Source organism: Aethalodelphis obliquidens, unplaced genomic scaffold, assembly GCF_003676395.1.
Source record: "Aethalodelphis obliquidens isolate GAN/ISIS:26980383/991018 unplaced genomic scaffold, ASM367639v1 scaffold3, whole genome shotgun sequence".
Classification (NCBI taxonomy): domain Eukaryota; kingdom Metazoa; phylum Chordata; class Mammalia; order Artiodactyla; family Delphinidae; genus Aethalodelphis; species Aethalodelphis obliquidens.
In genome coordinates, this window is record NW_020837947.1 from 56,448,264 (window position 1) to 56,460,396 (window position 12,133).

Below are 12,133 nucleotides of genomic sequence, written 5' to 3' on the forward strand. Positions count from 1 at the left end.
CCTGGCCTTTGCCCTCAGCCTTACAGTATCTGCCGTTTGCCTGAGGGCCTTGGGTCCTACTAGGTTGTCTAACAATAGGATCTAGGGTGGGGACTGGCCACACCCATACAGTCTTAGGTTGGGGGCTGGCCCTTCCAAAGGTCCAACTGTGTGAGTTAGGGTGGGGGCTTTGAGTCACAAAGTATCCATAGACCTGGAAACTGGGATTAAATAACTGGGCGATCAATCAAGCCTACATAATAAGGCCCCCCCCCAAAACCTCTGGACACCAACCTCAGGTGAGCCTCCCTGATTGGCAGTTCACTGTGAATGTTGTCACACATCAATGTTGGAACAGTACCATGTCCTGACTCTGTGGCTAGAAGACAACTGAAACTCTGCATTTGAAACCCTCCTGGACTCTGCTCTATGTGTGTCTGCTTTTGACTAATCTTAATCTGTATCCTTTCCCTTTAATAAAACATAACCATGAGTATAACAGCTTTCAGTGAGTTTTATGAGTCTTTCTAGCAAATTATTGAAACTGAGGTAGTTTGGGGACCCCTCACCCACCCATACCCCTGCAGACTTGCAGTTGGTGTCAGAAGTGAGGGTGTTTCTGTATAAGGATGGTGCCTCTAACTTTGTAGTTGACCTAAACTTCTCATAGGGGATTTCCAGATTTGTCTGAGTAAAAAAGTCACAGCAAGTTAACTTGACTGTCATTTTGGAACTACCAAGCTGTACTATAATAGTGCAGGATGGAGTTACGCTGGCCTTGCCTACTTAAAGTAAGCACAAACTGTCTTTGAAGTTCAAAGACCAATGACAACTCTAATGTATATTACTACCTACTAAACACCTTTTCCATACTTTTCTAGGGTTTTTCCATAAGAAAAGACTTTAAAATGGAGGGTGGAAATCTCTCTTTCAAGTATCAACAAGCCTCACAAATTAAGATCAAGGTAGCAAAAACCTGAAAAAATGTTGCGTGATATATTATTTTATTTATATGAATTTTAAAACTAGGAATATAATCTATATTGATAGAAATCAGAATAGTGGCTTCTTTGGGGTGGCTGCGGTGGAGTGAGGGGATTTGAGTGCTGACTGAGAGGGTCATAAGAATATCTGGTAGAGTTAGAAATGATCTATAACTTGATTTGGGTAGTAGTTACATGAGGTGGTATATGGCACTGTACAATTAAGATTTGTACACTTTGGTACATTTCAGTTTTTTAAAAAAGCTATACCTCAGTAGAAAAATGTTAAGTCCTTTGTCACATAATAAAAGAAACACTGAGGGTAAAAGAAAAATTGTATTTATTTAACAGATACTTGGTGTCTAATATGTGTCAGGCATTCTGTTAGTACTTGTGGATACAACATAAAGCAAAAAACAGAAATGGCACTTGTTAATAGATGACCAAATCAGTCATTCTTAGCCTCTAGGCTACCATCAGCAACAGCTTGCACTTTAAAATTCAGTATGTATTTATTCTCTAGGATTAATCCTACAAATAAACCTTTCATAATTTTGCACATGAAACATTTTGTTCTACCTATTCTTATATGCCCAGTTCAGTTTTCACTATTTCCACAAAGGTTTTTAATGTCTTGTATCCAGAGGTGGCCTATCTTTACTTTGAATTCCTTTTGCACTCATAAAGTAAGTATCATGCAACTCAGCACTTAATTGTTCTTGAAGCGTCTTGAGTGTTAAATTTGTCTTCTACCCAAACTATAAATTCCTCTAAGTTCCTTGAGACTAGAGATCATATCATGTGTTTCTTTGGAATGTGTCACACTGCTTAGCAAAGTGTGGATTTTGTGATATATGCTTAATTTCTTGTGGGTAGAATGAATGAAAACTTCACTTTGACGACATTGAACATGCTTAAGAATAGGTTAAACTTCAGGAAAAATTAATCCTTAAAGTAATTACTGTTCAGGATTTCATTCTGCCAGTTTTTACTAGCTCACTTTTTATGTGTTAGAAAGAGATAAAAGTTATTCTTGACATTCTCTTCTGTTCCCTTTGGCTCAGTTCTGGTAAGAAGGGAAGAGAGGCTATTCTTATCTGTTTAATACCAGTATATTTGCTTTAATTAAGAAGGAAAGTATTCTGGGTGAAACATTTGTCTCCAAATATTTCCTACCTCCTGATTATTTAACTTAGTACAGGGTTGCCTGAAATAAATACTACATTTCCCAGCTTCCCTTGCAACTCAGTATGGCCATGTGACTGTGAGTGATAGGTACACTTTCAGTTTCCCAAGGGATGTCCTTTGGTTCCTCCTCTTCCTTAGGACTGCTACTTGGAATATGGTCATGACTGTGAGTCATCTTGGACTATTAAATGAGGACAACACCCTAGAAATGGCAGAGCAATGAGAAGGTGCATGTGTCCCTGGATGAATAAATCGAGAAAGAAAGTACGACATTCTAGGATCATCCATGCATCCTGTATATGAGATGTCTATTGTTTAAGCTACTGTTATTCTGGGTCTCATTATATATAGCTTAAGCAATTTCCCACCTTATCCATGGGAGTAATCATAGAATGGCAACAGTTAGCACAGAATGATTCTTCCCTTCCCACACAGTACTTTAAGGAATAAACATGTTTCAGCCCCAAACTTTGGGTGGATCATTTGCTTGTATAAGACAACCAGACCTAGCTTCTGCTATCAAAAGACTAGTTAAAAATTAGTTTTGAAGCTAACTGCCTCTAATCTTTTTTCCCCAAAGTCCCATTCACACACACAAACATATACTCAAATGCATTCTCACACTGACCACGGGGTATCACCTGGCATTTGGGAAAACCAATTGGATATCAAGTTAAAACAGCCAATAAGAACTGGGTGAATAGTAGTTTTCATCACATATTTTATATTGACTTTGAGTGGTGTTGCTTTTTAATACCTAACCTTGACTGCATCCTTGAAATTGGCTTTTGTATTTTGTAATATTTTATGAAAATTTAATGTATCTTATTATCTTATAAGAAATAGTTAAAAATATTCATCCACTGAACAATTCATAATTTCAAGGCTGCTAAAAGATGCATAACTTTCATTTCATATGTTCAACTTGGAAATTATTATAGCTACACATACCTCAATACCTTGAACTTACTCCTGTATATTCAAGCATCTTCTACTTCTTCTGTCCTATCTCACAGAAAAACTTCCTTCTACCAAGATAAAGAAAAACCTCACCCATGGTCTTCAGTGCATCCTTGTCTGCCCTTACCTCCTTATTTCCTTACTTAGCTCATCTCTTTCTTATAGGTTCTTTCCCTTTATCAATCCTTGCCCCTCCTCTTCTATCTTAAAAACACACACAGGGCTTCCCTGGTGGCGCAGTGGTTGGGAGTCCGCCTGCCGATGCAGGGCACGCGGGTTCGTGCCCCGGTCCGGGAGGATCCCGCATGCCGCGGAGCGGCTGGGCCCGTGGGCCATGGCCGCTGGGCCTGCGCGTCTGGAGCTTGTGCTCTGCTATAGGAGAGGCCACAGCAGTGAGAGGCCCGCGTACCGCAAAAAAAAAAAAGAAAAAAAACCACACACAGACAAAAGTCTCTCTCGGACTCTAATATTTCTTCATGTATTGCCTTGCTTTTTTAGACAAAAATGATTATCAGTGGTGCTTTCATTTTCCCACTTCTCATTTACTCGCTTACATTTCCATATGATTCCATCTTTATCAGGTTACTAAAAGTGATTCCAATTCATCAATCACCTAAATCTCCAAGGACATTTATCCAGTCTCTACTCTCCTTGACTTTGAGCAGGAATTAACCTTGTTGATGACTTAAAAAAATAATAATTCTATATATCTTAGCTTATCACTTATCTCTTTGACCACTCTTCTCCTTTGCTAGCTCTCTTTCTTCCTCCCAGTCCTAAGTATAATGGATACATTTTGTTTTGATCCTTTTCCTGGTAATATCTTTTCTGAATTTCTTTTAAGGAACTACCCCTGTCTACATTTTATCCTTGTACCATTTGATTTACTACAACTTCATTTTTTTCAAATCCCCTACCTTACCATCTATTCTACTGAATGCCCCCTCTACCCACCCCTGCCCCCGCCCCTGCATTTCCTCCTCTAAGACTTGCTCCTTGAACCCTTCAGCTTTGTGCTCCCATCTACACTGCTTCCTCTCTAGACGATGCACGGCACTCTTCTATGATTTTTTTCTTTGCCTTTTTCTAGGATTGATACACCTTTTCCAGAATTCCATGGTTTCCTCTTGGTTTTTGCCCTTATTTTGCTGGAGTATATGGTGAAGTAACTTTCTAAAAGATCATACCAGAGGAAAGTGTTCTGTAGTTCTCCATCCTTGCTGAACTGAAAATATCTTTAGTTTGCTCTTTTAGTTAATTGATAAATTGAATGAGTACAGAACTGTAGACTGAAAAATATCTACCATTAAAACTTTGAAAATATTCTGTAATTGTCTTCTAGATCCAGAGCTGCTGAGTAGGTCTTATTTTTATTCCTTTGTTGGTAAAATGTTTATGTTTGGAAAATTTGCAGGTTTATTATTATTATTATTCATAGATTTTATTCTTGATTTTTTTTTTCTCACTTAAAAAAAAATCTCTTTCTCTTCTACTGATTAAATTGGCTGGTTGGATTGGTTCTCCATGACTCATCTGTTTTCATGTTTTCTGTTTATGTCTTTTATCTTATGTTCTAGATTTCCTTGATTTTTATCTCCAATACTTCCAATGAATTTTTTATTTAAGTAATCATGTTTTTAGTGTGTCAGAACTCTATTTTCTTCTGTGGTTGCTCTTTTTTCAGAATATTTGGTTTGTATCTTATAGATCCAATATATCCTGAATACTGGAGTATATAAATTGGAGTGCTTTTAAAAAATGTCCTTCTTTATTTCCTGAATTTTAATGGCTTCCTTTGGAGTTAGTTACTCTGTTTTTCTCTGTCTTTCTCTTTCAGAATGGTGATTTTCCTGATTTGCCTGTTGATTCTTCACTGTATGTTCCTTCATAAAAAGAGCTGGTCATTGATGTGGTTTTCCTTTGCTTTTAGTAAGTAGGATGTCTTCCAGCTCTTTCTCCTGTGTGGAAATTGTGAATACACGGCCAGGGCAGGGCCAGAAATCAGGTTTCACTTTAGGACTGGTGGCCAAGTAGCTAGCTGGCTCTCTGAATGCTGGCTCTGAATGCCAGAACAATAGTGGTTTTGCTCTGTGTTGTCAACATAAAAGTTTTCACTTCTTCTCTACTATTTGTGCAATTAATTTGGAGGAGACTTTGGGGTCTTTTTGGTTTCTGTTTTTTTTTTTTTTAATTAATTTATTTCATTTATTTTATTTTTGGCAGCATTGGGTCTTCGTTGCTGCATGTGGGCTTTCTCTACTTGCTGTGAGTGGGGGCTACTCTTCGTTGAGGTGCGTGGGCTTCTCATCGCGGTGGCCTCTCCTGTTGCAGAGCACAGGCTCCAGAGCACAGGCTCAGCAGTTGCGGCGCACGGGCCCAGCCGCTCCGCGGCATGTGGGATCTTCCCGAACCAGGGCTCAAACCCGTGTCCCCTGCATTGGCAGGCGGATTCTCAACCACTGCACCACCAGGGAAGCCCTTGGTTTCTGTTTTTGTCTGGTGGCAGATGTGTCTTTGTCTGCTCACAGTGTGCATGAACGAGAGAAGGAAATGTGTATTGTGACTGATTCACTTGTACCATATTTAGAATGTTACCTCCATTTTCAGCCCTTATTCTCACTTCTGCCCTCTGCCATGCTCCCAACCAACTCTTTTGTAGCGTCTTCACTATATTTTTTTAGGCGTTCGTTTTGGGTGTTATTACTAGTCAAATCACTACTATTAGCTTTTTATCCAGGAAATTGTTGAAATTTCATTTACTTTTCTCCCCTTCTCTACCTACTGTCCTCTCCTTAACATAAGCACGTACATAAAAACACACATATCTTTATTCTTTTATTTACTCTTTGGTTTTTCTACTTCTACATTTTTATTTCAGTAGTGTCTAGGAAAGAATAGTTGGCAGATGGTATGCCAAGTTCACCATCTGGAACAGAAACCCAAGAACAACTCTCTATATTTTATAAGCATATATTTTGCCATTTGAATAAAACATATTGCAGAATCCTCCCTAGCTGACTATCCCTTGGACATGTGACCACCTCTACAACATTCTTATTCAAACAGAAATAGAATTACTACCAGGGTAATGGGAGGAGCTCACATTTCTTTAGTTCTTTGGAACTTTAACAAATTCATTTTATTAAGTGAGGAAGAGGACAAAAATGGTGGTTGGGTAGGCAACCAACAGTCTGCCATGGTAGTCATCTTTTTTTCCTTCCCAACTCAGTTCATTAAAAAGTTTAGGGAGGCTTATTTTAGAATTGAGTTTTTTTGTTTTTTTTTGTTTTTTTTGTGGTACGCGGGCCTCTCACCCCCTTGTGGCCTCTCCCGTTGCGGAGCACAGGCTCCAGACGCGCAAGCTCAGCAGCCATGGCTCACGGGCCTAGCCGCTCCGCGGCATGTGGGATCTTCCCAGACCGGGGCAAGAACCCGTTTCCCCTACATCGGCGGGCGGACTCTCAACCACTGCACCACCAGGGAAGCCCCTAGAATTGAGTCTTTTATTATTCGGTGTCCTCCAGCAGTTAAGTGTCAGCTCCAGGTAAGGAACTGCACTGGGGTCTATCAAAGATGGACTTTTAAGACCCAATGTTGCAAGCTGGGGTAGGGAAGACGGCAGGACATTGGACTGAGAATAGGTAAAACCAAAAAAGGCCTATAAGCTAAGGTTGTGGGACACTAATGAGCTGGGCAGACCTACTGGTCTTACATACTGAGATACTAAGAGACTGATGGGCTGGAAATGAGTCTGGAGCTTATTAACCCATGCCAACAACACATGAGGTGACAAAGGCTGAGACTGAAAGGCTAATTTGCTAGTATGATGGAACACAGACATGAAAGAGCCAAAAACATGGATGACTTCGTTGAGCCACTGAAAATACCCCACCCTGAGATTTTGTTTTTGAGACAATTTTGGAATAATTAAGGTAATTTTAGTCAAATGATCTAGTTACATACACATACATATTTAATTTTTCATATATGGGGTCATATTGTATATATATTGTTTTGTAAACTACTCAATTGTATATCTTGATATGTTTCCATATCAATTGATTCCACTTTATAGATGTGCTATAATTTATTTAAATCAACCCTCTATTGAACATTTTTTGGTATAATACATTTTTAAGTACAATGAGTTTTAATTGGTTGCCCAACCACCCATTAATTTCAACCCACTATACTCAATATTGCCAAGATAATCTTACAATCCCAGTTGGTAACTGCCAAATCCCAACTGCCTATAGAACTAAATTCAAAGTTGAGTCTCTCCTTACAGACCAGTTTCTAGCCAATTTTGACTTTGTCACTACCTTCTAATAAGAACCTTCCACTATAGACAAACAGGTTACTCACCACAGAATGCATCTGCAGTCTTGTTTCCTTGTCTTTGCTCATGGCATATTTTATGGACAGTCTTCCTTCTCTTCATGAGGAATCTTGTCATCAGACTGTCTTTCCATTAATGTTTTGGAAAATCCCCCAAGGACTACAAAGGGTACAAAGATAGTTCTTAGAGTTCAATGAAGTATATTTCCTTCTAGGTCAGGACTATCTAATAGAACAAGATACAAGCGACCTATGTAATTTAAAAGTTTTCTAGTAGCCAAATTAAAAAAGTGAAAATAAGTGAAATTAGTTTTAATATACTAACCCAATATCTACCAAATATTTCAACATGTCATCAATATAAGAATTAAGCTATTTTACATTTTTTTCTTTGTACTAAATCTTTGAAATCTGGTGTGTATTTCACACTTACTGCATGTCTCAATTTGGACCAGCCACATTTCAAGTATAAATATTCATATTTGGCTAGTGGCTATCCTACTGGACAGGGCAGTTCTAAGCAGTCTATTTTCGATTTCCTTCTTGTCCCCTAAGTCTCTGAAACTGTGATGAGAACAATCTGTCATGTAAACTCCTAGAACTTATTGTTAGTACCTCTCATTATCATATAGCCTCCTTGCATTTTTTACCTTTTGATGCATTTGACTTGTCTCAGAGCTAACCTGTAAATTCTAAGGCTGGAACCATGAACTGATTGACTCTCAAAGCTGTAAACGCCTTTAACAAAACCATCAACTAATTCTTCTCTTGATGCCTGTATCCCTCGCACCTAGTTCCTATTAAGTAAGCCTTCAGAATCTACTTAAAGTCAAATCCAGGGGTCAAGGCATCAATGTAACCTAAAGCAGACACCTCTGGCGAGTGCTAGAAGGGGAATCTTCTTTTCAGGTCTAAATCTGTTTCTCTCAAGTCTGCATCTCTCTCTCTTTTTTTTTTTTTTGCGGTACGCGGGCCTCTCACCGTTGTGGCCTCTCCCGTTGCGGAGCGCAGGCTCCGGACGCGCAGGCTCCGGAGGCGCAGGCTCAGCCGCCATGGCTCACGGGCCCAGCCGCTCCGCGGCATGTGGGATCTTCCGGGACCGGGGCATGAACCCGTGTCCCCTGCATCGGCAGGCGGACTCTCAACCACTGTGCCACCAGGGAAGCCCTCAAGTCTGCATCTCCTGAGACCACATGAAACAAATCTATGTTACACGATGAGTTTTTACATATTTAGAGATAGTCCCAGTAGCTTTCTCTCTTCTGTGAGAATCTTCCTAAGTTCAAAGAGTACTTCTTCATTTGTCATGCTTTTGAGCACTCTTCATCATTTTGCTCTTCTCTGAAATAATTCCAACTTCTTTGAGGTCTTCTTAAAGTGCCTGATCTAGAACTGAACGCAGAACTACAGAAGTAGTTTGGGCAGTGAAGTGTATAATTGGATCACTATTGGCTGCCTCTCTATAAAACACGGTTCTATGAGGTGTCAAGGCACATTCCTTACGACAGGGGTATGGAAGTGAAAAAAGGAGCCACAGCACATTATTAGCTCATACCGCCTTTGCATGCCCGGCTTTTAGCCTAGAACTGTACACACATACAGCACATTCTTGAGGTTAATTTTTCTTAATGTCATCTTCCTGATTCAGTTGAGCCAGGGAATCTTCAGGCATTTTGTTTTTGGTGGGGTTCGTCCGACAAAAGGACCGACTAGAAGAGGTAACTTTAAGAGAACTAAACTGAGAATCCAGAAAGCTTAAGGAAGGCGGGACTTGAAAGGAAGGAACCGTATATAAAGTGACCAGCAGCCAGGATTTCTGGCTGGCGATGACAATGACAATTACTTGGTTCTTCACTCATACTCAGGGCTCCTCTCTACTTTACCTGTAATAGGAATTACCTCCTCCGTGTCTTCACCTCACAGAGAAGGGCGGGGAGAAGATGGAGCCGACTCAAGTAACTACAGGGAAAGATGCTCAGGTAGCGATCTGGAGGTGGCAGGCCCTGCCTCGCAAGGGCACCCCACAGACACCGAGTCCCGGGAACGCGCGCGCCCGCGCCCACGCCCGCCCGGGGGCGCGCCCTCGCCGCAGGCCTGGTCCCCCTCAGCGCTGGGCGGGCGGCGGGCGGGGCGGCGGCGCGCGCACGCGGGGGGGTGGGGCTGGGGGAGCCGACGTGCAGACGTTGGCGCCGCTGCGGGCGGGTGACGTGTAGGCCCGCGCTTGCTCCGCCTCCTCCCTCTTCTCCGGATCTGTGGGGCTGTCCGGCTGTCTTCGCGTACCCTGCCCCGTGGCTGGAGGGGACCCGGCAAGCCCGGCGTGGGGTGCGGACTAGGACGCGGCGGGGCAGCTGCCCGCTGGCATCCTCTGCACTGCCCTCCGGCCCTCACCCGGCGTGGGAAGTAAAGATCAAACCGAAATGGAGGGAGGCGCGGAGGCAGGAGCTGGCGGAGAGATGGGAAGCGCATGAACCGGGGCCGAGAGGTGAGGAGAAGGAAGTGGGAGGAGGAGAAGGGGTGCTGCGGCCCTGAGAAGCCGGTAGGAGGCGGGGCCAGGGTGCCCCTTGGACGATTCCCTTTCGGCCCCGGAGGCAAGCCCGGACCTGTCATCCCTCTCGGGGCCGGAGACTTGTCTGTGGTCTCGGATAGTCTCGTCCTTTTCATGGAATTTGTGGGGTGGGGGTGGGAATCAAAAAATGAACCAGAGTCACATGTTGCCAAGGTGTTAGGCCACAACGTGATGACCAGATGGGTAATTTTTAAAAATTTTTCCTGTCCGTGGGTAATTTGTTTTCATTAGGGTTGTTTTTTTGTGTTTTTTTCCCGTTACAAAAATGTAGTAACTTTTTCGTTTTCTTCACGTGGACTTGGGAGAGAAATCAGCTTCCTTGTGTTTTTTACCTCCACACTGAAAAGTAAATAAAGTGGGTGGGGAGTGGACCATGGTGAATTTAGCAATCGAGGAGTCTAGAATGTTACTTCGAAATAAGTGTTGTATGTGCAAGCGTGCTGAAGTGTTGTGGGTACGTGGGCAGTTCTTTTAAATAGGCTTCGTATCACACATTAACTCATTCATTGACTCCAGTGTGTTCGTGTATTTTGCTATTTAGTTTAAAAGAAACATTTTAGCGGAAGCTAAAAATTTTATATGAATGGTATCACATGTGTAGTTCAAACTAGTAATCATATTTTCTGTCTTTCTTTTCCTAAGATTAGATTGAAGAGCGGTCACCATCACCAGATTGCATGTTTCATAGATTGAAATCACTTTTCTGATTTTCAAAGTGTTCTCAGAAGTTGAGAATTCAGCTTTTGATTCCACTCTGGATCGTGCTTCTCTTCATGTATCTTTCATTTTTAATGATAATTATAATAATATTCTTGCATAAGAAAAATGCTTCTTAGAGATACCAGTTAAGTGTAAGCTAAATAATATTATTTAAATGAATTAATTTTTCATAGCTTAAGTTGTGATCCCTGCTGAATAGTTTTAGTTTTTGTTCATTCGTCATTCACTTATTTATGTCTTCATATGTACCAGGCACTATGCTAGGCCTAGGAAATCAAGAGACATAGGATGTCGGTACTTATGGAACTTTCTGTAGTCCATCACCCTTTTAGTAGAGAATCTGGACTAGGGCTCCTCCTCATGTCATGGATCTCTAGTTGACCTAAGCAAGGCTTTTTGCAAGAATAAGTTATTGTCAGTGTTTATATGTAAGTGGCATTGAAAGAGGAGCAGATTATTTTACTTGCACAGTATGACTTGATTTTGCCTTTGATCAAAAAGATGGTATGCATGCTAGTGTTTTGCCAGTTAAGAGGAGTAAGTTTTCTTTTTGCAAAGTTGGCTTAGTTGTAAAATTCACAATTGGAAATCAGTTTCTACCTGAAAAATAATATTTTATTTTTCCAGTTTTTACATTGGTCTGAGTGATCTATGTGTTAATAACTTGTAATTCATAAGCATTCTATGCACAAAGCATATTCATGAGGAAAATGTATAGTACTTGTTGAATGAAGTAAATTTATTGCCCCATAGTACCTTCCATGGGGAGGTAGTTTACATGAGCCCTTTAAGTACAGAATAATCTTGATGTAATGTGACACAGTTTTTAACTTTGAGCAGATATCTACCTGAAACTGAAATTACAGCAAAGACATTTATGGAAAGAAAAAGTGCATAATTACCAAGGAGGAGAGAATAAGGTATCTAATATGTATTTAGTAATCATCCAAAGGGAGGCATTGTGTGTTATACTCTAAAGTTACTTAAAGTAGGGACTGGATCTTATTTCTCATTTCTTTTGCCTGGTATAATACTTAGCACATAGTTGACAGACCCATATAGATGTTCATTAATTCAATATGTACCATCTCATTTGAGTATTTTGCATGTAGATGAGCAAGTATGTTTAAGTGAGTTTGTCTATTGTTTGTTCATTTTCCAGCTCTGCGTTGGCTGTGGTAATGTCTTATAGGTTGTCCTAATTTATTTCTGAAACTGTCTCTGTGATTCAGAGTTAATGCAATTCAACCCATGTTTGAGTATTCTGATTTTAGTCAGATCATTCAGCCTGAAAGGGGCATAAAAAATCATTTTGTTATTCCTCTTCATTTTATTGATCAGAAAATTGATATCCTGAGAAGTTAGCTTGATTTTCTACCATCAAACAAAAATTGGCATC

General features: G+C 40.8%; 1 protein-coding gene and 1 long non-coding RNA gene across 6 annotated transcripts in view; one reads left to right on the forward strand and one right to left on the reverse strand.

Moving 5' to 3' along the window:
• Positions 1-9,565, reverse strand: part of LOC113611142 (uncharacterized) — an 83,391-nt gene extending 73,826 nt beyond the window's left edge. For both annotated transcript variants that reach the window (XR_003429362.1, XR_003429359.1), the window contains exons 1-2: positions 9,332-9,565; positions 7,476-7,608 (exon numbers count right to left, since the gene is read on the reverse strand). This is a non-coding gene — a long non-coding RNA (uncharacterized LOC113611142). The remainder of the gene's footprint in view (positions 1-7,475; positions 7,609-9,331) is intronic.
• Positions 9,566-9,681: 116 nt separating this feature from the next.
• The window catches only part of ASCC3 (activating signal cointegrator 1 complex subunit 3), a 334,732-nt gene continuing 332,280 nt past the window's right edge, over positions 9,682-12,133 (forward strand). For 2 of the 4 annotated variants that reach the window (XM_027089736.1, XM_027089749.1), the window contains exon 1: positions 9,696-9,930. The gene's annotated coding sequence lies outside the window, so the exon portion shown is untranslated. Of the gene's footprint in view, positions 9,931-12,133 lie in introns of all 4 variants that reach the window. The other 2 variants (XM_027089758.1, XM_027089725.1) reach the window with 2 other exon arrangements.